This window comes from Pinus tabuliformis, chromosome 9 (assembly GCF_031772625.1).
Source record: "Pinus tabuliformis cultivar Carrire ecotype Pingquan chromosome 9, CPIR1, whole genome shotgun sequence".
Classification (NCBI taxonomy): Eukaryota; Viridiplantae; Streptophyta; class Pinopsida; order Pinales; family Pinaceae; genus Pinus; species Pinus tabuliformis.
Genome location: NC_142307.1, coordinates 1,353,650,613 through 1,353,673,667, shown reverse-complemented (window position 1 = coordinate 1,353,673,667; position 23,055 = coordinate 1,353,650,613). Strand labels below are relative to the sequence as shown.

The 23,055-nt window shown below is 39.1% G+C and overlaps 1 pseudogene; it reads right to left on the bottom strand.

The window, feature by feature from the left end:
• The window catches only part of LOC149153522 (GABA transporter 1-like), a 44,598-nt pseudogene extending 24,612 nt beyond the window's left edge, over positions 1–19,986 (bottom strand).
• Between the last annotated feature and the right edge of the window lie 3,069 nt (positions 19,987–23,055).

Sequence of the window (23,055 nt, the reverse complement as noted above, 5' to 3'; positions counted from 1 at the left end):
GCCGAAATGTCCAGCTAGACCTCCACTGTGCTTCTCCCGAATGATGTTCTCCCTCATTGAACAGTCGGGAATACATAGCTGTCCTCCTTTAAATAGCAACTTCTCCTGTAAGTTATAGTCCAGCCATGGACTATTATTCCTCAACAAAGGGTTCTGGTAGGCTTCATAAGCCTCCTTGAAATCTGCATCTGTCTGATACAAGTCTTTCAGGTGTTCAAAACCCAGCACTTGTATCGTGCTCTCCTATAGGAGCAAAGCTCTCCTGCTCAATGCATCTACTACCTTGTTGGCCTATCCACTAATATGCTTCAATACAAATGTGAAGCTCTGCAAGTACTCAACCCACTTTGCATGATTTTGGTTCAATTTATGCTGCTTCATAACATACTGCAACACAGAATTATCAGAAAACAATACAAATTCATTACCTAGAAAATAGTGTCTCCAATGCTTCAATGCTTGGACGACAACATAGAACTCCTTGTCATAAGATGAGTACTTATGCCTGCTTTCATTCAATTTTTCACTGAAATAAGCAACAGGTTTGTATTCCTGGAGTACAGCCCCAATGGTTGTACCACTAGCATCACAATGAACTTGGAACAGTTTGTTAAAATTAGGCAACCTCAAAATTGGCCTTTCAGTGATCTTCTTCTTCCAGATCTTGAAGAAGAAGATCACTAAAAGGCCAATTTTGAGGTTGTTTGATTTTAACAAACTGTTCCAAGTTCATTGTGATGCCAGTGGTACAACCATTGGGGTTGTACTCCAAGAATACAAACCTGTTGCTTATTTCAATGAAAAATTGAATGAAAGCATGTATAAGTACTCATCTTATGACAAGGAGTTCTATGCTGTCATCCAAGAATTGAAGCATTGGAGACACTATTTTCTAGGTAATGAATTTGTATTGTTTTCTGATAATTCTACGTTGCAGTATGTTATGCAACAGCATAAACTGAACCAAAAGCATGCAAAGTGGGTTGAGTACTTGCAGAGCTTCACGTTTGTATTGAAGCATATTAGTGGAAAGGTCAACAAGGTAGAAGATGCATTGAGCAGGAGAGCACAATACAAGTGTTGGGTTTTGAACACCTGAAAGACTTGTATCAGACAGATGCAGATTTCAAGGAGGCTTATGAAGCCTACCAGAACCCTTTGTTGAGGAATAATAGTCCATGGCTGGACTATAACTTACAAGAGAAGTTGCTATTTAAAGGAGGACATCTATTCATTCCCGACTGTTCGATGAGGGAGAACATCATTCGGGAGAAGCACAGTGGAGGTCTAGTTGGACATTTCGGCATTGATAAGACCTTAGATCAACTTAGTCACTTTTATTTCTAGTCGAAGGTGTGAAGGGATGTGCAGCGATTTGTAACCAAGTGTAAAGTGTGTCAGTTGGTGAAAGGACACAGTTAGAATACAGGACTCTACACAACACTGCCTATTCCGAGTAGACCATGGGACTCAGTCAGCTTGGAATTTGTCTTGGGTCTGCCTAGAACATAGCGCAGTTATAACTTTGTGATGGTGGTAGTGGACCGGTTCTAGAAATGGCACATTTCATTCCTTGTAGAAAAACCAGTGATGCCACTCACATAGCACACTTGTTTTTCATGGAGATTTTCAGACTGCATGGTTTGCCTAATTCCATTGTTTCCGACAGGGATGTGAAGTTCACAGGACATTTCTGGCGCACCTTGTGGAAGAAGTTGGACACACAATTGAACTTCAGCTCCGCTTATCACCCATATACTGATGGGTAGACGGAGGTGGTGAACAGGAGCTTGGGAAACCTACTACGGAGCTTAATTGGAGAAAATTCATGGACGTGGGACCATGTAATTGCCTAGGTGGAATTTGCTTACAACGATTCACCGAATCAAAGCACAGGGTACAGTCCTTTTTAGATCTTGTATGGCATGCATCCTTGTAGAGTGCACAAGTTACAAGATCTAGGACAGCTGGAAAGAATGAGTGTTGATGGGGAAGATTTCGCCAAAGCGATGAATGACCTACATGAGCAGGTAAAGTCTAAGTTGCACGACAACAGTCAGAGGTATAAACAGCAAGCAGATCTGAAACAGTGGGAGGTACAATTTAATGTGGGGGATGAAGTTCTCGCACATCTACGCAGAGAAAGATTCCCTAAGCGTGAGTATAATAAATTGAAGTTTAAAAAAATTGGCCCTTGCGAAATTCTGGGTAAATTCTTTGCAAATGCCTGTGAATTACAATTGCCCCTAGGAATAGGCATATCACTTATCTTCAATGTGGCAGATCTGTTTCCATACACTCCCAGTCCTAAAGACAACAGTTCAGCATGGCCAGAATGGGACACCAAGATAGAAAGCGGTTCTTGGATAAGGAAAATGCCTTCGGCTCAGCCCCCTGAGATTGAGAGAATTCTCGACACACATGTGGCCAAGCAGACTCGTAGAAAAGAGTACCTTCAGTACCTTGTCAAGTGGAAGAACCATCCCATTGAGAACAGTTCGTGGCTTGACATGGCATAGAAATAGTGTACAGGATATTCTGTCAAGGAGCTCATGGAACGGAGCCATGAATTTTTGTTACCCCGGGAGCCTGATGCAGGAGCATCCAGCGCAGGGTGAAAAAAACAAAAGTGTTTGTCTCATAGGTTGATAGGTTTACAGGTCATTGTACCTGAGTCTTTTAATTTTCCTTAGTTTCTAGCATTTAGGACTTAATAGCAAGATATGTTTTACTTTCATTTTAATTTCTTTTTAGTTACTGTTTTAAATTAATTACAGAATTTAGACGAAAGGGAATCAACATTTATTCAATGTAACTACATGTAACTGATTGACAGTTTCTGAAACTATTCAACATATCTTACAAAAAGAAAAAACATGAAACATTGTGGGATGGGATTTTCCATCATAACCGAAGAAGAATAGAAATATTAAAATTTTCTGTGAACATTTGAATCCATTGCAACATTTGAGTTAAATTTCTGTTTAAAAACTAAATTGAGTTTGTTCCTAAAAGTAACAAAGAAATAGCCGAGAGAATTCTTTGACAGACAATGGCAATATCAGAACCAAAAAGTAAACGAGGTTTCATGAAAGCACCAGCATCGAACAGAAGGACAAAAAAACTAGTTGGAGAACCGAATGCAAACTTGCAGCAAATAAATACAATTCTTAAATTTACGCAAAGAATTTGAAAAGGAAACTACAGTTATCGAAGGAGGGTTTCAAAGCATACTTGACTACATTCACATCAATCCAACAAAAAGGCTAACTTGCCTTTTTGATTGTGTCCAACATAGGTGCGCAGATCTCACTAAAATTCCTTATGAACTTACGATAGAAACTTGCCAACCCATGAAAACTACGAACTTCGAATAGACTTTTTGGGGATGGCTAGCTAACGATAGATACAACTTTCTCTAGGTCCATTTTCAGCTCATTTTCTACAATCACAAAACCCAAATAAACTAATTCCCTCTGAAAAAAAAAAAAAAAAAAAAAAAAACAACAACAACAACAACAACAACATTTTTTCAAGTTTATCAGCAACTTGTTTTGCTGCAATTTCTCCAGCATACTTCGAACATGTCGAAAATGTTCTTCTTTAGTCTTAATAAAAATTAGTATACCATCAAGATATACAATCACGAACTTCCCAATGAACTCTTTCAACATTTTGTTCATTAGGCACATAAAGGTACTAGGGGCATTACTTAACCCGAATGGCATCACCTGCCACTCATGCAATCCTTCATTAGTTTTGAAAGTTGTTTTCCATTTGTCCCCTTCTCTGATTCTGATCTGGTGGTATCCACTCTTCAAATCGATTTTCGAGAAATATGTTGCTCCACTTAAGCAATCCATCATGTCATCCATTCGTGGCAATGGGAACCTGTACCTAATGGTAATCTTATTGATGGCCCTTAAATATGTGCACATCCGCCACTCTCCTCCTTTCTTGGGAGCTAAAACTATCGGAATCACACAGGGACTTAAACTCTCCCTTATCAACCCCTTGTCCAGCAATTCTTGTACCTGTTTCCTAATCTCCTCATTGTCCTTAGGACTCATTCGGTACGCTGCCTTGTTTGGTAAACTAGCTCCGGGTATAAAGTCTATGTGATGACTGATACTTCTCTTAGGAGGCAATTTATCTGGCAAATCATCCACCACAATGTCGTTGAACTCCTACAACATGTCCTGAATTTCTTCAGGAAAATCTGCAATTTCAGTGTGTAACAACACTGTTTTCAACCTCCTTACAACAGCATATTTTATCTCTTTGTTTTTGATCTGTTTCAAAAATTCCTTTCCTCCCACTAGCAATGCTTTCACTCCACTAGTTTTTGTTGTTTCTTCCTCCTTGATGGGTACAAGTGTGTGTTTAATCCCATCCTTGACAAACTTGTAACAGTTTGTCTTTCCATCATGAACTACCTTTCTGTCATACTGCCATGGTCTTCCTAGCAGTATGTGACACACGTCCATAGGCATAATATCACAAATAACCTTGTCCCTGTATTTGCCAATATGGAACTCAACCTCACACTATTCATCAACTAACAGTTGATGTCCTTTCTGTAACCACGACACCTTATAAGGAGTGGGGTGCTTCAACCGTTTCAAACCCAACTTCTCCACCATCTCTGTGGCAACTAGATTATCCGTGCTCCCACTGTCGATAATCAGCTTGCAGCATTTTCTGTGTGACTTACAAACAGTCTGGAATAATGCCTTTCTTTGGGTTTGGTCAGCTATCTCCTTTGCTAGTTTCAGCAGTACCTTATTCAAAATTAAGGCCTCCCCTGTCTCCAGTACATTCTCTACCTCTTGAGGCAGTGCCTCTGCTTCTTCTGTCTGGGCAACATATGCTCCTCTTTGACTAGCCTGTTCACCTTCAAGACACTTGAAGGATCTGTGCCCCCACTTGTGGCACTTGTAGCACTAGTATGCAGCTCCTATGCCCATGCCATTTCCCCTTCCTCTCTAATATGGCCTTCCTCCTCTCGTGCTACCTTCTTTTTCTGCTATTCCTGAGGTCTTTGAACTGCTGCCCTCTTCACTGTTGTTGGTAGCTCTTCCTCTGCCAAGGGATTTTCCTTTCCCTCTGCCAGTTCCTCATCCTCTCCTAGTATTTTGCTTTCTTGTGATCTTTTCTTCTGCCTTTAAGGCACTCTGGTATGCTTCCTCTATGATTTTTGGAGAAAGAATACTTATCTCATCCAATATTTCCAGCCTTAGGCCATTCACAAACCTTGTTGTATTTTCTGGGGTGTCTTCAGTAGAACCAGCTCTCAAATTCACCCGATAGAATTCTTCAGTATATTCTTTCACCATCATTCCTCTCTGCTTCAAATTTTGTACTTGTCTATGCAAAGCAATCTGGTAATCTTTGGGAAAAAACCTGCCCTTCATCTTAGTGACCATTATGGTCCACTTTTTAATTGGTAACTTATTCAATCTTCTCCTCTCTGCTTGGACAATGTCCCACCATAAGGCCACATGTCCTTTCAGCTTGGTAACAGCGAATTTAACTCTCCTATCTTCGCTCACATCCTCACATTCAAAATATTTGTCCAGCTCACTAATCCAATCCAACAACACTTATGTGGACAAACTGCCATCATAATTCGGAATTTCAGGCTTTGGCTTACTGCTAGCCAACAAGACTAATCTCAATAACCTGATTTCAGGTCCTTCCTCATCCGATCCATCTGTTGTAACTATAGCTTATTCTTCATTTGCATCCCCCACTTCTGAATCCCTTCTCCTTCCTGCTTCTACTGCTACCAAACAGGCATTCAGGATCCTAATCTCTTCTCTCAATCCTTCCTCTACTACTCTCTGAATAGCTCTCCCACGACCTTGCCTTCCAACTTCCATTTCTATGAAAAACAAAACTCAAACCTGCTCTGATACCAAAAATGATGGGACCAGCCCTGTCCTATAGTCTAAATATGAATGTTGATTGATTAAATTATTAAATGTGTGATTTAAGGGGATATCCATCAGTGGTTTGATATTATATTGGTTTTATTTGATTAGTACATGTTGCCTGTGAGGGAGACACCTATCTCTACCTCGGATTCTGTCCTCCTGCCTTGTATTATGCTATGGAACCCTAATTGCTCTGTTTACTCCATCATTTCCGCCTTTTCTTGTTCGCGTTGTGCTCTGGTGTTCACTTAGGTCTCTGTAAGGGTTTTTGTGGCATTCATGTTTGTGCTTCGACCTCAGCTCGGCTTTGTTAACTGGGCTCTGTTTATACTCTTCAACCATGGCTTTGTTCTGCTAGCTGGGTTCTGTTGGTGTAATGGCACTATCTGTATCCTTCTGTTTTCCAATTAGCTCGAGGGTTTCGAGACTCGGTTCTCTGTCATCTACAAATGGGTTCCTCTGCCCTGAAGGTTTTGTGGGTGCTATCAATGGTTGCTATCTCCTGAGTGCATTTGTTCCTCTGTTTTTTTTTCTCTCGCGTGTTTGCTATCCTGTTTAATTGGTTAATTGATTATGGTGTTTCAGGTCACAGCCACCAGGTGACCTAGCATTCGACCTCAACTCGTCGGCTACACAATGGTAAGTTCTCTTTCTCTTTTTTAGTTCTTCAGTTGGGTTTTCTGTTTGTGCTAAGGGACTTGCTCCTTTGTGAGCAGGGTTCCCTTGCTGGTTGGCGACCTGTCGAATCCTTCCTCTGGCTCGAAACTACTCCTCTGGTAAGCATAGGCTCACAAACCCTCACTTTTCCTATCTCCAAGGGGTTGGACTTGTATGAGGTCGTAGCTCTTAACTTTCCTGTCAGGGTTTTTAAGTCACGGTTCAAATCTGGCATTTACAATTTGTATGTAGGGTTTCTATGCTAGGGTTTTCGAACCTGGTTCCTCTGTTGAACATACAATGTATTTTTTTCTATCTTTGGGCTGTAAATTCTTTGGACATTCTGTGTATTGGCTTGAACATGATTGAAAAAAGGAAAGAAAACTAATGTATAGAGTTTTATATGGTACCTGTAGGTTTGTGTAGCCTCTTTGTTGTGAATATAGTCAAGGATGCCTTGAAACCCTCCTTTGATATTTGTAGCTTCCTTTTCAAATGCTTTGCATAATTTGAAGAATTGTATTTATTTGCTGCAAGTTTGCATTCGGTTCTCCAACTGGTTTGTTCGTCCTTCTGTTCAGTGTTGGTGCTTTCACGAAACCTCATTTGCTTTCTGGTTCTGATATTGCCACTATCTGTCAAAGAATTCACTCAGCTATTTCTTTGTTACTGTTAGGAACACACTCAATTTAGTTTTTAAACATAAATTCATTTAACTCAAATGTTGTAATGGATTCAGATGTTCACATAAAATTTTAATATTTTTATTCTTCTTCGGTTATGATGGAAAATCCCATCCCACAATGTTTCATGTTTTTTCTTTTTGTAAGATCTGTTGAACAGTTTCAGAAACTATCAATCAGTTACATGTAGTTACATTGAATAACTGTTGATTCCCTTTCATCTAAATTCTGTAATTAATTTAAAACAGTAACTAAAAAGAAATTAAAATGAAAGTAAAACATATCTTGTTGTTAAGTCCTAAATGCTAGAAACTAAGGAAAATCGAAAGATTCAGGTACAATGACCTGTAAACCTATCAACCTATGAGATAAACACTTTCATTTTGTTCACCCTGAGCTGGATGCTCCTGCATCATATTGTTGGAAAGTCTCTTTGCATAGTCTCTTTTGGTCTTCTAGAATGAATCTTTCATCTAAGTGTCTCCATTCATTTAACATTTTCTTTAAGACTTCTTATTCCACACTAAGCTCCTCCCCCTTGCTTGGGGTGACTTCAATTGTGGTGGTTTCCATCCCTACCTGTTCTTCTTTATCTTCTTTGTATGCGATTTCTCTTTGGGCTTTCCACTTGGGTGTTGGTTTGGCTTGACTAGAGCTGCTCTCTTTTCCTTTTTCCTGATAATCCATAAGTTGGGTCTCACTTTCTTCTTCTTCTTCCACCTGTAATACTTCAAATATGTTTTTACTACTCGACTGGGCTTGGTGTTCTTTTCCTAGGTTATGGGGTTCCTTCAGTTGCCTCCTCTTGGTTTTAACTTCTTGGAACCCTTCCTTGTCGTCCTATGGGTTTTTCTGTTGCTTGTCCTTATTCTCCATCTCCTCCAGGTTCAGTGGGAATTCCTTGAATAAATGGCCATATTCATGGAACCTTCGACATCTAAACGAGATATTTTCATAGTCTAAGATCTGCGACCAAACCTCCTCATGGTATTCTAGCTCCACAGATTCAAGTATGGGTTTTGCTATGTTCATATATACACAGATTCTCGCATAGGATGTATATCTGCCTCTTTTTGTCGTTTCTTCATTTTGACCAATTTTCTTGATCCGAATTTATATAGGAACACAAAAAATTACATATATAACAATAAATATAAAGATGCAGTAGAAATAACACTTCCTTTATTAATATCAAATACTAAAATATGCTTACAAATAGAATGGAAATAAGACTAGCTTGGGCGATGGTAGCTTATCTTTGAGAAGAGATGTGGCGGCTACATGCCTCTGAACTACGTTACAATGAGGCTCAAGGGCCTTTTTATTATTGAAAAATAAGAGCAAACCTTAAACAACCAAAATCCTAACCCGAGTAGATGTAACACCAAGAGTTTATTGGCCCAGTTGGGGTGAGTTGGACAGCCAACTTCCCGGGGTCGTGACTTGGGTTTGACACGCATGATAACCCGTTGGAAATATCTCTTCGAGGACTAGATGGAAAATATGATTTTAGACATAAAATCGCTAGTGGTAAATTGCTAAGAAAACATCGTTTAGGGCCTCAAAATGGCTCCGGAGTTTAAGACTCGAAAAACTACTAAAAATAGTATATTGTGTTACAATTAAGGAAACTGAAAAACTAAAAGAAACAAATGTGGGGGTCCAAGTGGAATCGGCGGGTGGACACCAATATCCACCTAGATCAGTCCTCCCCCCTTATGAAGCAATGGTCCCCATTGCATTGAGTTCCTCCATGAGATGAGGAAACTTCTATTGAACTTGGTCCCTGGTGAGCCACTTGCCCTGGTGAAGGAGTTGGCTTGCTTTGACAACTCGATACAGTTGGTTCTTCTACTGGCGAGTGTTCTTGATCTGTGTGTCCATGATCCGATCAGTTATGGCTTGCTCCATGCAATTTGGATTTAAATATGTAGGTTTGAGTTGTTCTGCAATGTCTGATGTGTCCAGCAATGATGAGAAGTATGGTCGAAGGCGGTCCACATTGAATATTGGGTGCAGGCCAAGGAATGGGGGAATGCTAAGCTCAAATGCATTGTCACCCATAGCCTTGGTAATGGTGTAAGGACCATATCGGAGTGGTCTGAGTTTACGATAGGCTCCGGTAAGGCATTCTTTCTACAAATGCAACCAGAATTTGTCGCCCACCCGAAACTTGTGTGGCACCCGATGTTGATCATGTCGTTGCTTGTACTTGGCATTTGATTTCTCCATAATTTCATGGACCTGCTGGCAGATATGTTGGATGTGCTCAATGAATTTGTTTTCCTTATCGTCTTCCAACTAGACATGAGCCGAATCTACCTGAGTAGCTACAAATGGTATGGCCACATCAATGGGACATAGTGGTTGGAATCCCAAGCCCACCTGAAAAGGGATGTGGCTAGTCGAGATGCGGAGAGCCCGGTTATAGCTATGTTAGACATAGGGATGGCTCTTATCCCATGTGCATGGATGCTTTGAGTTGTACATGCGCATAATGTGTACGATTATCCTATTGACAACCTCTGTCTAGACATCAGTTTGGGGATGGAAAGTTGTGGACTTAGTGAGCTTGGTGTCTAGCATCGACTAGAGACTGGACCAAAATTTACTGAGGAATCTGTTGTCCTGATCTGAGATGATATACTTTGGGATCCCAAAGTGTACCCACACTCGTTCAAAGAAGAGTTTAGCAGTGGCTTCTGCTGTGATATTCTTCTTGCAAGCCACCAGAATGGCCATCATCGAGAATCTGTCAACGACCACAAAAACAAAGTCATTGCCATGCTTAGTAGAAGGAAGGCCCAACATGTAATCCATGGAGATGGATTCCCAAGGTCAACTAGGGGTAGGCAGTGGAGTATAGAGGCCTTGCTTCTTGATGGTCGGTTTGGCAATGGCACAGGCGGTGCAAGATCTAATGTACTTCCCGACATCTTGTCAAATATTCGGCTAGTAGAAATACTTCTGCAGTACTGCCAATGTTTTCTCGACCTCGAAATGCCCAGTGGCTCAAGTGTAGTGCGCTTCCCAAATCATCTTGGCTCGCTCGCTTGAAGGAATACTAAGGTGTCCTAGGTGGCATCGCAGGGCATCTTGGAGGTGAAAATTTGGAACTTGCTGACCCTCCAACAGCCTCTGGTATGTGTGGCCAAACTCTGGGTCGCTTTTGTAGAGAAGTGGCCAATCAGAAGTCTCATGCCCACAAGAGTTGAGCACGGTGGTTAACGCCATGATCGGTGGTCAGTTGGGGAAGTCTGCAACATTATTGGTGTTACCCTTATTATACTTAATATTCAAATGGAACTGTTGTAGGTATGTGGACCACTTTTGATGGAGATCATTCTTCAACTTCCCTTGCATCTGTATGAACTTCAAGGGTCAGTGTTCTATGTGGATGACCGTTTCCTTCCCCAAAATGTAATGCTTCCATTGTTGGAGAGCCTGCACAATGGAATACATCTCTTTGTCATAAGTGGGAAACTTTCGGACTATGTCTGAAAGTGTCTCACTATGATATGCCATTGGATGTCCCTGTTGAGTAAGGACTGCCCCAATAGCATAGTCAGAGGCATCTGTCTCGTTCTCAAATGGTTGTTGAAATTCTGGTAAAGTGAGCACTGGTGCAAAGTAAAGGCGATGTTTCAACTCTTCGAATGCCTTCTGTTGAGATTCAGACCAAAAGAATTTTGCTTTCGCTCCTCCCTTGGTGACTTGACTCAAGGGCCAAGTGATATGAGAGAATCCCAACACAAACCTGCAGTAGAAATTGGCAAGACCTGGAAAGCTACAGAGCTCTATTAGAGTGGTTGGGGCTCGCCAATCCCAAATGGCTTGGATCGTGGCTGCATCCACATGCATCCCTCATTCATCAATAATGTATTCCAGATACTAAACCTGGTTCATGCCAAAAGTGCATTTCTCCAAATTGACGCACAGATTGTGTTGTTGTAGTGTTTGAAGAACCTGTCGGATGTGGTGGAGGTGCTCTCCCCAACTCTGGCTAAAGATCAGGATGTCATCCAAGTATACCACTACTAATGAGTTGGTGAATGGCCACAAGATGTCATCCATCAGCCTCATGAAGGTTGCAGGAGCATTTGTCAACCCAAAAGGCATAACCAACAATTCGAAAAGGCCCTCCTTGGCTTTGAAGGAATTCTTTCACACATCAGAGGGCTCGATTTGTACTTCGTGATAGCCGGACTTCAAGTCAATATTGCTGAAATATTTTGCGCCCTTAAGTTGGTCCAGAAGTTCATCAATCTGTGGGATCAGGTACCTATTCCGTACAATGATCTTGTTGAGTGCCCAGTAGTCAATATAGAGTCTCCAAGTCCCATCCTTCTTCTATACCAACATGAATGGGCTCCCACAGGGTGATGAACTCGGGCGAATGTGACCTTTCTACAACAACTCCTGAATCTGCCTCTTGATTTTTTTGTTCTCTAGAATGAAGCATCAATAGATTGGTCCATTGGGCAGCGACACACCTAGGGTTAGATCAATTGAGTGCTTGACCTGACAGTGTAGAGGCACCCCTGTGGGGGAGGTGATGATGTCCTCATACTCCTCCATGACCTTATCCATCTATTGTTGCCGTGCGGAGGGGCCCTATCTAGAGGTCATGGCCATCATCTTTTTCTTTCTTTGAGGAAAACAAATTTCCCGGTTTTGGAAATGAGCTTACTGCATTGTTTTGCAGTAACCAAAGAGATGGCAATAGGCAGTGCTACCTCTGGTATCCTGTACAAATTATTTCCAAAAGTAACAATAACAGCACGAGGCCTTGACTCATACATAGCATGTCACTTCCATAAGTATGGTTGGCCTAATAATACATTACAAACATCAAGAGGAGAAATGTCACATAATACCTCATCCATGAAGGGCTTGATGTTGTATAGAAGGCGACATTGCTGGCTCACACGAAGATCATGTCCTTGGTGAAGCCACCCGATGGGGTACGGTTGTGGATGAGTTGTGGTTGGTAAGCCCAACCGCTTCATGACCTCTGTCAAAATGAGGTTCTTTTGGTTCCCGCTTTCAACAATGAATTGTAGCGGGGAACCCTTTACCCACATCTGGGAGTGGAAGAGGCGATCCTCATCCTCTGGATCTTCAGGTTCCTCCTTCTAGATCTTTGTGGTGGCAACGGTGGCGTTGGGCTCTGCATCAATAATTTGCTTCCCTTTGTCATTCCCTTTCTCGGGTTTTGACTCAAAGTTGTAACATGCATCTAATTCTGAAGCCTTTAGCTCGGCCACCAGTGACTACTTGGCCTGACACTCTCTTGTGTTGTGAGTGGAGCTCTTATGGAACTCACACCACTTTCTCATTTCCTTCTTCGGCTTCGCGGCATTGTTCTTTGCTTGCGGCTTTGGCGGGTTGTCCTGGTCTGCCCCGCCTTGGCTTTGTCCTTTGTTCTGTGGTTTGGGGACACCTTTCCCTTGCTTCGGATTCGCAAATACAAAGTCTCACTTCTTATGTTTAAACTTTTTCTCGACCTTGACTGCATATCAGTATGTCGTGCCAAGTGAGGAGATGTCCAGGAATTCGATCTCGTCCTAGATGTACCTATGCAAGCAGCTGAGGTACTTGAGAACTAAATTCTTCTCAGAATCCGTGACACCCAACTTCGTGCGAAGGGTATGAAAAACATTGGTAAACTCTGGCACATCTTGGTCCCTTCCCTGTCATAGGATTCTCCACTTTATGTATTTATCCTCATAGCTCCTGACAGGGTAGTACTGCTCCTTGATGGAATCCTGGAACGAGTTCCAAGTGGGTGTGGCTAAAAACAGTGAGTTTGTACTTTCATCCTTCTGCTCACAGTAAGTTTCCCACCAATCCTTGACGTGGGGGGTTGCTTTAAGAAGTGCAAAGGTGATATTTTCCCAGCTAGAAAAATCAAGAACGGAAAAATATCCTTCTAGCAAATTTAACCATTTATCTACATCGTCTACATCTATCTGACCCTCAAATATGGGAATTTCAAAGTTAACTTGTACCTTAAAGGGTGTGGTGCTTCGAGAGTAGCTTCCAAAAGTAGATGCGTCGCCCCTGGTTAGCCGTTGAAGGACCCGGGAAAAGTTGTCCATCATCGCATTCCTTTGTCACTCGAGGGCTTCCTCAAGCAAGATTTTGATAGGATATCTTGCCCCCTTGTCTTTATTTTCATCCTCCATGGGAGGCCGTCAAGATTTGCGAGGCTAGTCTTGCAAAGGTTCCACCAGTTCAAGCCCTAACTCCTTATATCCCGACCTCGTTGGGGACATGCAAAGAAAAGCAGAGAAAGAGTAGACCACTCTGATACCACTAATCCAAATTTAAATAGGAACACAACAAATTACATATATAACCATAAATACAAATATGCAGTATAAATAACACTTCCTCTCATTAATATCAAATACTGAAATATGCTTACAAACAAAATGAAAATAAGACTAGCTTGGACGATGATAGCTTATCTCTGAGAAGAGATGTGGTGGCTACATGCCTCTGAATTGCATTACAATGAGGCTCAAGGGCCTTTTTATTATTGAACAATAAGATAAAACCCTAAACAACCAAAACCCTAACCCGAGGAGATGTAACACTAAGAGTTTATGGGCTCCTTTAGGGTGAATTGGATAGCCAACTTCCCAGGGTCACGACTTGGTCATATTATCTCCGTTTGACATGCATGATAACCCATTCGAAAGATCTTAATGAGGAATATGAAGGAAAATATGAATTTGGATAGAAAGATTTCCAAAAAAATCGTTTAGGGCCTCAAAACGGCTCCTAAAGCTTAGGACCCAAAAAACTGCTAAAAATAGTAAATTGTGCTACAATTAAGGAAACTCAAAAACTGAAAGAAACAATGGTGGGGGTCCAAGTGGAATTGGTGGGTGGCCAAACAATATTACCCATATTAGGGTTGCCAGGAATTTCTCCTTGTTGGGGTCATAACATTTCTCCCAATATCTCATGAAGAGAGCACCATTATAATGGAAATAGGGGCCATTTTCAAAAACCCTTTCTTTATCTTACAGGTTTGATAATATTACTATAAGTAAGCCTCTGGCTCCCAGCTTAAGTTTGATATGGCCCTTGGGTTGCAATTTATGGTGTATCCACTTGATAAGGTCTTTCTCCGTCGGCCACACTCCTATGAATTTGCAGATCAATGTGTGGTCCTTCATGAAGCTTCAGTATCTCTCCAATTTGTTCATCGGGATGATGAATCTCAATTTCTCTGCTACACATGGTAGACATTTTCCCCTACTATGAACCTGCCACATAGCCCTGAAGACAGGTCCATTCGTATGGTTTGTTTCTTGTCCTTGCAGCTAGTTGCTTGGATTCTGGCGGGGATCCCTTGCCGCGGCGTCCCTGTAGGAGGGGATCTCTCCCCCCTGGCTTCTTCTATCATTCCGACCTAGCAGGCGTCCCCCTGGTTTGCAGCATTACTGGTGATCCGGATTAAACAAGAACGCAACAAATTATAGAAATAACCATAAATATAGAGATGCAGTGGAAATAATACTTCATTTCATTAATGTAAAACACTGAAATATGCTTACAAACAGAAATGGAAATAAACCAACTAAGGCGATGGTAGCTTTATCTCTAAGAAGAGATGTGGCGGCTACATGCCTCTGAACTATGTTACAATGAGGCTCGAAGGCCTATTTATTGTTGAGAAACAATGGAAAACCCTAAACATCCAAAAACCTAACCCTAGGAGATGAAATGCCACAATATGGGCCCCGTTTTGGGTAAATTGGTACATCAACTTCCCGAGGTCATAACTTTGGCATACGATCTTCGTTTGACATGCACCATAGCTCGTTAGAAAGATATATACAAGTACTACAACTTTGGGAAGAGAAACATTACTCTATGGACCCATGTTGCTCCCAGTTTTCCCAAAAAACATCGTTTAGGGCCTCAAAACAACTTCAGAAGTTCAGGACCCAAAAAACTGCTAAAAATAGTAAATTGTGCTACAAATAAGGAAACTGAAAAACTAACAAAGATAGTTGAGGGGGTCCAAGTGGGATAGGTGGGTGGCCACCAACATCCACCTAGATCAGCTGGTGATGTCAGAGGATTAGGTTCACGGGTGAGATTAGTTCATGGCAGAGACATGGGTCTACTAGGGTTGCAGAGCAGTTCTTCCTTCAGATCTGCTTCATTTAATTTTACATGCATGCAATAATTAAAGTTAATTTTACAGATCTAGAAATTAAATAAAATTGTAATAGTGTAGAATCTCATATTTTTAATATAACATTATTAGATATGTTGTGACGAGATGTCCAGTGGAATATCCACGACAATTTACGGATCATGTAGGATGTGAATATACCTGAAACATGACCTCCCTTCACTATCACATTGCCAAACATGGCTTAACATGTCCTTTTTCTATCGTAACGATAACTAGATGATAACACAAATATTGGTTATAAAGAGGAACCAATTCGGGATAAGAGAGGGCTCTCTAGTAGGAGAAAATTTGATGAATATGTTGTCTATAACCCAGTTGTCGAATGCCCGGTAGCCTGATATGGCCACCAAGAAAAATGTTGATACCACCACTGTGTAGCATATGCACAAACCTTTGAACATTTTTCCAGAAATAGGAGGGGCTAGTGTTGCCTGCAAAATAGTATATGCTTATGGAATCAGTGCCAAGATTTCAGAGTTATGTACACTGTGTCCCTTTGCAGGAACTGATGTCTGACATATCTGCTTAGCTCCTCCTGCAACCAAGGAGGTGCCAAGGAGATGTATGTGATGATTCATTGTGATCCAAACTCCCAATCTTATTCTTATGAGCATGTTTGGTAGTATAATAACAGAAGTTCCCCTAAAGCCTGTACTTTGCCCGTGTAGGTATAGCCTAAGTTGTTAGATGTAGGCTATAAAAACTCTCTTAATCCTTGCCACAATTTTAAAAAACACCTGGTCATCACTCCAAAGTGTCCCAATAATACTTTATTTGTTTATTCGCAATAAATATAGTTTATATTGTCTTTTTAGGTAGGTGTATAGATTATCAAAAATAATAACAAACTAAAAAAACTCATCTAGAGTCTTGAATCTCTTAAGAGTAAATAGTGTATCAGAAATGAGTCTAGTTGACCTGGATCTCTGGAATAATCCCATTTCCATATATGGTTGCAATCATTGCTATGGAATTGAAGACTTTAAAGACCTTGCTGGCATTGCTTCCAGTGTCAGAATAATCTTTTTCTGGATTCAGTTTTGAATGTCCTGAAACAACCGATTCATGTAAGACTATTTAATCATAAGGTCGCAAATTTAAAATATGGTTATTAGTTGCATTGTTATCTGCAAACGAGTGATTAACAACAAACCTGCATGAATCGATCCACCAACAACGCATAAGCTGTATACCAAGCACATGATCAGGGAAAGCAAGTTCATGTGGCGAAGAGAATGGAAAGATGGCATCTGGGACAAGAATAGCATTACAATGCCGAATAATATGATGAATTCATACAACTTCATGGCTCCATTGGGATGATAAACCAAGTAAATGAACTGCAAACATTTACAGCATATGCAAAACGGTTAGCAATGGTTCTAGTAATATTACAGATTCCTTTGGCTCTGACTCAGAAAAATATCTTTTATCTGGTTACTGATTTGGAGTCCATAAAGTTTGTGGAAATCCCCTAAAACTGCCACATAAGCAGGGGACTTTATATATTATCATATATCTTCCAGCAAAACGAGAAAAGGAAACCGAAACTAAAATATTCAAGGGAGGATCGATAGAAAAACCTTCAAGCTCTGGCCCCCAAACTGAATGGAGCCAATGACAAAACCCAAGCAAACTGCGAATTGCATCGGCGCCACTGTGAAACGAGCCCATCTGGGTCCTATGCCAAAGAAGAAACACATCGTCTATTTAATAGATGAAAATTCTATCGAGGGTTCTAACAAATTAGAAAAGGGCCATGATGAACAATAAATAACATACCTAGAATGTCTCTGGCCATGTCTCTGAAACGGAGGTGGCGATTGCCTTCCGATTCCTGGCGCTCCAACACAATGGATATGAGGTTGTATGAATAAAATGTGACGACAGCTCCAACTATGAGAAACAAAATCCCCGCAAACCATCCCAACGATGTAAATGCAAATGGCAGACTCAGCAAGGAAGGCGCTACTATGGATGTAGTCAAATGGTAACCGGCGTGTAACCAGTTCCCTGCAGAATAAACATAAACATAAATTGTTATATAGCGTTTTCAGCTATAATGAAAATATATACCCAAAAGAAAAACAAAAAACCAGAAAGGAGACCTTTGGATTCCAAGACAAATAAAGCTCCTGCATCCAGATGATCCTTTGATTCGATATCACTTTGCCATTTCTGAATCCACCAGACTCTGCATCGCTTCCCATCATCATTGTTTGATGTGAATCCACCCAGAATCAATTGTTCATCACTTCCCACTCCTCACACATTATCAAAAAATCGAATCCCCTGCATCTGTTCTTATCAGTGAAAATGAACATTAAAAACCTCAGAGAAATCTTCTCCCAATATGATAGCATTGTCTTACTCATATGGGTTTCAAAAGGGAGGTAGCTAATAATTAACTATTAACTGACTTTTAACCTGAAATTATTATTAACTATTAATCTGGTGGTTGACTATTGTTTAAACGTCTAACATTAAGAATTAAATTAATTTAAGAAAACAAATATATTTATGGTAAGAAAGAAGAAAGAAAGAAAGAAATTATTTTAACGTCCACGAGGCTAAAGATAGCCTATGGGACAGATTGCTTTTTCATCTGCTTGATGTATTCGGCCCTTTTTTTGTGAAGCTTCACAATAAATGCTCCCGTCTTCTCGACAAACCCGGATAAAAATGATGATATGCATTTTATATAGACAGTGATTTTTTTATTAAGAATTATTAGGATTGAAATACAAAGAATGCATGAATTTGACAAACCCTAATATACAAAGAATGCATGAATTTGACAACTCTAATTCGAATAAGAAAATTATTCTCTTATATAATATTCTACATATGAAAACTTTACATAATGACTATCTGATTTTTTATTTAGCATCCGTAATTGTGTATCATTTTGATATGATATTAAATAAATAGAAAAGTGTTGAAAACCACTTTAAAAAGAACAATAATCAAATGTATATTAACTTATAATATTAATATTTGTTTTTAGATATAAGGAGGTTCACCTTCTCATATTTTAAAAATAATTTTTATAACATTTATAATTTTTTTTATTGTCTAAATGAAAAAGTTGTTTTTTGGAAAAACAAATTTAATTTTGTTAAATTAATTTAAATAATTAAAATTAAAACTAATATTTAATAGCTCATATGTAGCAGCTAAATTGATATTCATTTTCTAAATGAAAAAGTTGTTTTTTTGAAAAACAAATTTAATTTTGTTAAATTAATTTAAATAATTAAAATTAAAACTAATATTTAATAGCTCATATGTAGCAGCTAAATTGATATGCAAGAGTAAGGTAAGTTAACAAAAAAAACTAATATTTAATAAATTAATTAAGCATTTTTAATCATGAAAAACTTTTTATACAAAAGAAAAATAAATCTAACATAACTTTTAAACTATATATTAAACTAGTCCATATTCATTTTAACCTCGTATCTATCAAGTGCTAAGATGGATCACATCTCTTAAGGTGCAAACCTCTTAGTTGAGTGCAAAATTTGAGGAAACGTTTGCACCTAGAGAGATTTGATCCCTCTAAGCACTTGGTAGATCCAGGGTTAAGATGGATCTATATATATATTATAATATAATATTAAACCTAATATTATATTAGACCTACTAATATTAATATAAAAATATGTTAACATTAAACATTTAATATTATTAGTAAGCCTAATATTATATTGAAACTTTTATATTATTCAGATACTCAAACTTGTAGCCTAAGTCACATAACATAGGGTCATGAGACACGTAGGACACAAAAATATTAGTGTCTGACATGTAACCTGACAACCCCCCACCCTCGCCCCCCTCCTCCCTCCTCCTCCTCCAAGTAGGACACGTAGGACATGTTGTATACATATTAAAAAAATTAACATATACATCATATTAAACAAATTCCTATGATGATACAAATTCAATCATACATATTACAATCATGAATCATCAATAATACAAGTTTACAACTAGTACTTACTACTACATCAATGACAATAAATTGACAAACACAAAAAATTAACCATAAACTGCAGTTGTCTCATTAAGTCATCAAAATCAAAATGTATTACATAAATACTAAGTCATGAGGACTCCTGACTAATTGAGTAAAATTCATATATACTATATGTGGGAATTCCATTGGAATAAAATATAGAACAAGGTAGATACTAGATCCCAAAACCGTAGATCGAGATGGAAAAATATCATAGGAAACTACCAATAGGTTATAGCCTATAGCTTATATCTCATCAACACCAACACCACCACTGCTCTCTTCTACATCCTCCTCCTTTGTATTCAATGTAATATCTACATATGTTGGTGTGGATAATGACCCCTCAAGAGTATCATCATCATCAAAAGCAACGGACTCTAGAATTGGTTCATTAAGATCCAAGTTGGCCAATTCCAACTCAACACTATTATCCAAACCCATATCATCAGGACATGCATCTCGCATCTTTGAATTTCCCTTTGACCACTCATCCCTCTTCCTATAAATAATACGAAGGTTGGTGTGCACACACACCATTGTCTCTGCCCTGTACTCCTCAAGTCCTCTCTTCTTCAAACTATACAGATTCCCATACGTGCTCCAATTCTTCTCACACAAGAGGATGAAGTAACCTGAGATAGGAGTCTTATGGTTAATTATTGTAGAGGAGGGTATGTTTCTCCATAACTTGCCCATCAAGAATAGGGCTTCTTATCCCCTTCTCTCTAATCACATCACAGCTTGCAAATCACCCATTGCCAATGGAAAAATCTGTAAAGGCATCCTCCACCTCATCAAGGGATGCTCTATCCTAAAATATTTGTCTTAATGCATCCTTCCTCCCCTATGAAATCTCACCATCCATGGGAGGAGGGAATATGTTTGAAGGTCCATAATTCAACCACTCACAACTGTAGTATTCTAGATTTAATGATTGAGCCAAGCAATGAAAGGTGTGCAATTAATTTCCCACCTGCGAATAAGAATACTTTGTATGGTGGTGAACAAGGCCTTTGTTTATGTCTTATACTATAGACACTCATTCTAAAAAACAATGGCCCTCATTGATTGAATCATGGAATCCCATCCCTCATAACCTCAACTAGGATGGGTTGGTCTGTATCCACAAATCGTATTAAAGAAATGATATGGTCCATGATATTAATACTAAGATCTACCCTCTCCCACCAAGAATCATCTAAGACTATGTCCTTGACTCTCTTTTAGGCTACTTGATCTATCTTTCTGCAAAAGGACCAGAACTCTAAGATAATCATGGCCCTAAGAGCAATATTGACCTCCCTCAACCTCTTCAGCATGATGAATGAAGAGGGAAATTGTGTATCTACAATATTTAACAATGATATATATGTGTGTACTCTTTTATATTATGGGGGAATTGGTATGATTTTCTGTGAGGTTGTGGATATGTTGTGCATCCTCAATAATATTTCCAATCCAAGCCAAATCAGAAGAAATTGATTTAATTGTTAAATTCAAGGAATGGATAATGCAAGGTGTTCAAAATATTTGTGTATATTTATCTTCCACAATCATGCCATCAGCTTTACAGATAGGTGCATTATCTGTCATGATTTGCACACAAGGTTCAACACCTACATCTTCAAAAACTTCACTACTTTCAAGAAAATTATTCCATTCAAGGAAGACTTCATGAAGTTGATGAGTGAACGGCGTGTTGCATCTGTCCATCCATCAGAAACAACACTAACCCTAGATGTTGGCCATGCTGATTTAATATGCTCAAGCATTTTATCCACCTCCTTCTTTGCCTTAGTCAACAATGTGATTCTAAGCATCTCTGAACTAAGAAGTGTTGAAATTTGAGAGCAACAGAGAATTCCTTACATGATGATTACTTGTGATTTTTTATTTATATGTTCCTCCACTTAGCCATTAATTTATTCATTAAGTCATAAAGAAATTATACAAATACAATGCATAAAAATACAAGAGACAAAATAAATTGTGCTAAAGGCCAGGGAAAAATCCACAATGGGAAAACCCATCAATCCTTTCCTTATAGATTCTTCGTCAACGGGAGAAATCCAAGTCACATCTAGCAGGTCCATTTTCCAATTCATCCCTCCACTAAGAGGTAACATGGATTCTATCCATTGATCACAAAAGATAGATGCCTCAAATAGCTTTCATACCATAGATAAATAACCCCTTGATTAACTCGCATCATCACAAAAAAGTGTCATAAGAAAGCCAAAATTGTCACAAAAACATTGTGCCACAGGAAGCTTAAAATGTTCAAAAAGATACATCCATAGGAAGCCCAAACTTTCACAGAGTCATAGCCACAAGAATCTCACATTGTTCACAGAGTTATAGCCATAGGAAGCTCATATTTGTAGAGAGAGACACATCACAAAAAATCTCCTTTTATGTGACTCATAATCCATGCTACAAATAGCTCATATATGTGCCTCAAGATCCAAATTACTCTACCATAGAAAATTACCAAGTTGTTTCCAAAATGAGGGAGGATATATGTGAATATATAGTTGTTTCCACGTGAAAAGACATGACTTTTTCACAGGCTAACTTGGTAACTTGGAGGAACAAATGACATTTACAAAATTCAAAATTTTCTTCTTTTTATAGGGTCACGAAGAACATGCCCTTTTCCTTTTTATTTTGACCAAAAATAAATGATGAAGAAAATGCTTGATAATAAAAATAATAATAATATTCTTTTATTTTTTTTACAAGAAATACATATTAATATTAAGTATACAATAATTATGAAGACTGAACCTAGTTACAATTCCTACACTCCCTCTTAACTAGGGAGGTCTTCATAATGACTTATCAAGATATTCTTGAGTTGAGAACTTCTATAAGAAAGGATGTGAATTGATAAGCACCAATGATTATTTACATCATCATAGCCAGCATTGTCAAAATATCAAGGCCTTGACAAGTAAGCTCTAGCTCTCCACTAGATCATAGCACAATGCTGGGAGGCATAAATTTGGACACTACCAACTCTCAAGGTACATACCTTTCCTGGGTGTTCCTAAGGTATGACCTCATAGGACCATTTCTGTTAGGTCCCTATAATACTAGTGATTCCCCCATTACTATTGTCGTTGTATCCCTTATTGTTATTGTTGTGCCCCTGTTGTCCCCATATTGTTATTATTGTGCCCCATAGAGTCCCACTATTGTTATTTTTGTGTCTTTATATTATTATTGTTAGGTCAGCTTGGTTATATTGTGACCCCTTAGACTCCTATATATAGAAATGAGGTTTTGTCATTTGAAACATCTAAGAATTGTTCATTTGTGTAATGTAAAGGAGGTTTCCCCCTGGAAGAGGCTGAATTCTAAATAGGTCATCGTGGAATTTTCGCTATAACTTCTTTTCTGTGACGTTTCAGAAGTGAAAAAAAAAACCCATTTGAGAAGAAATCTTGCTGAACCTCAAGTCCAAATTTCATATCTTGTATCGTTATATTTTCGAAGATATGATTTGAGGAAGTTAGGGTTTTTACAAGCTCC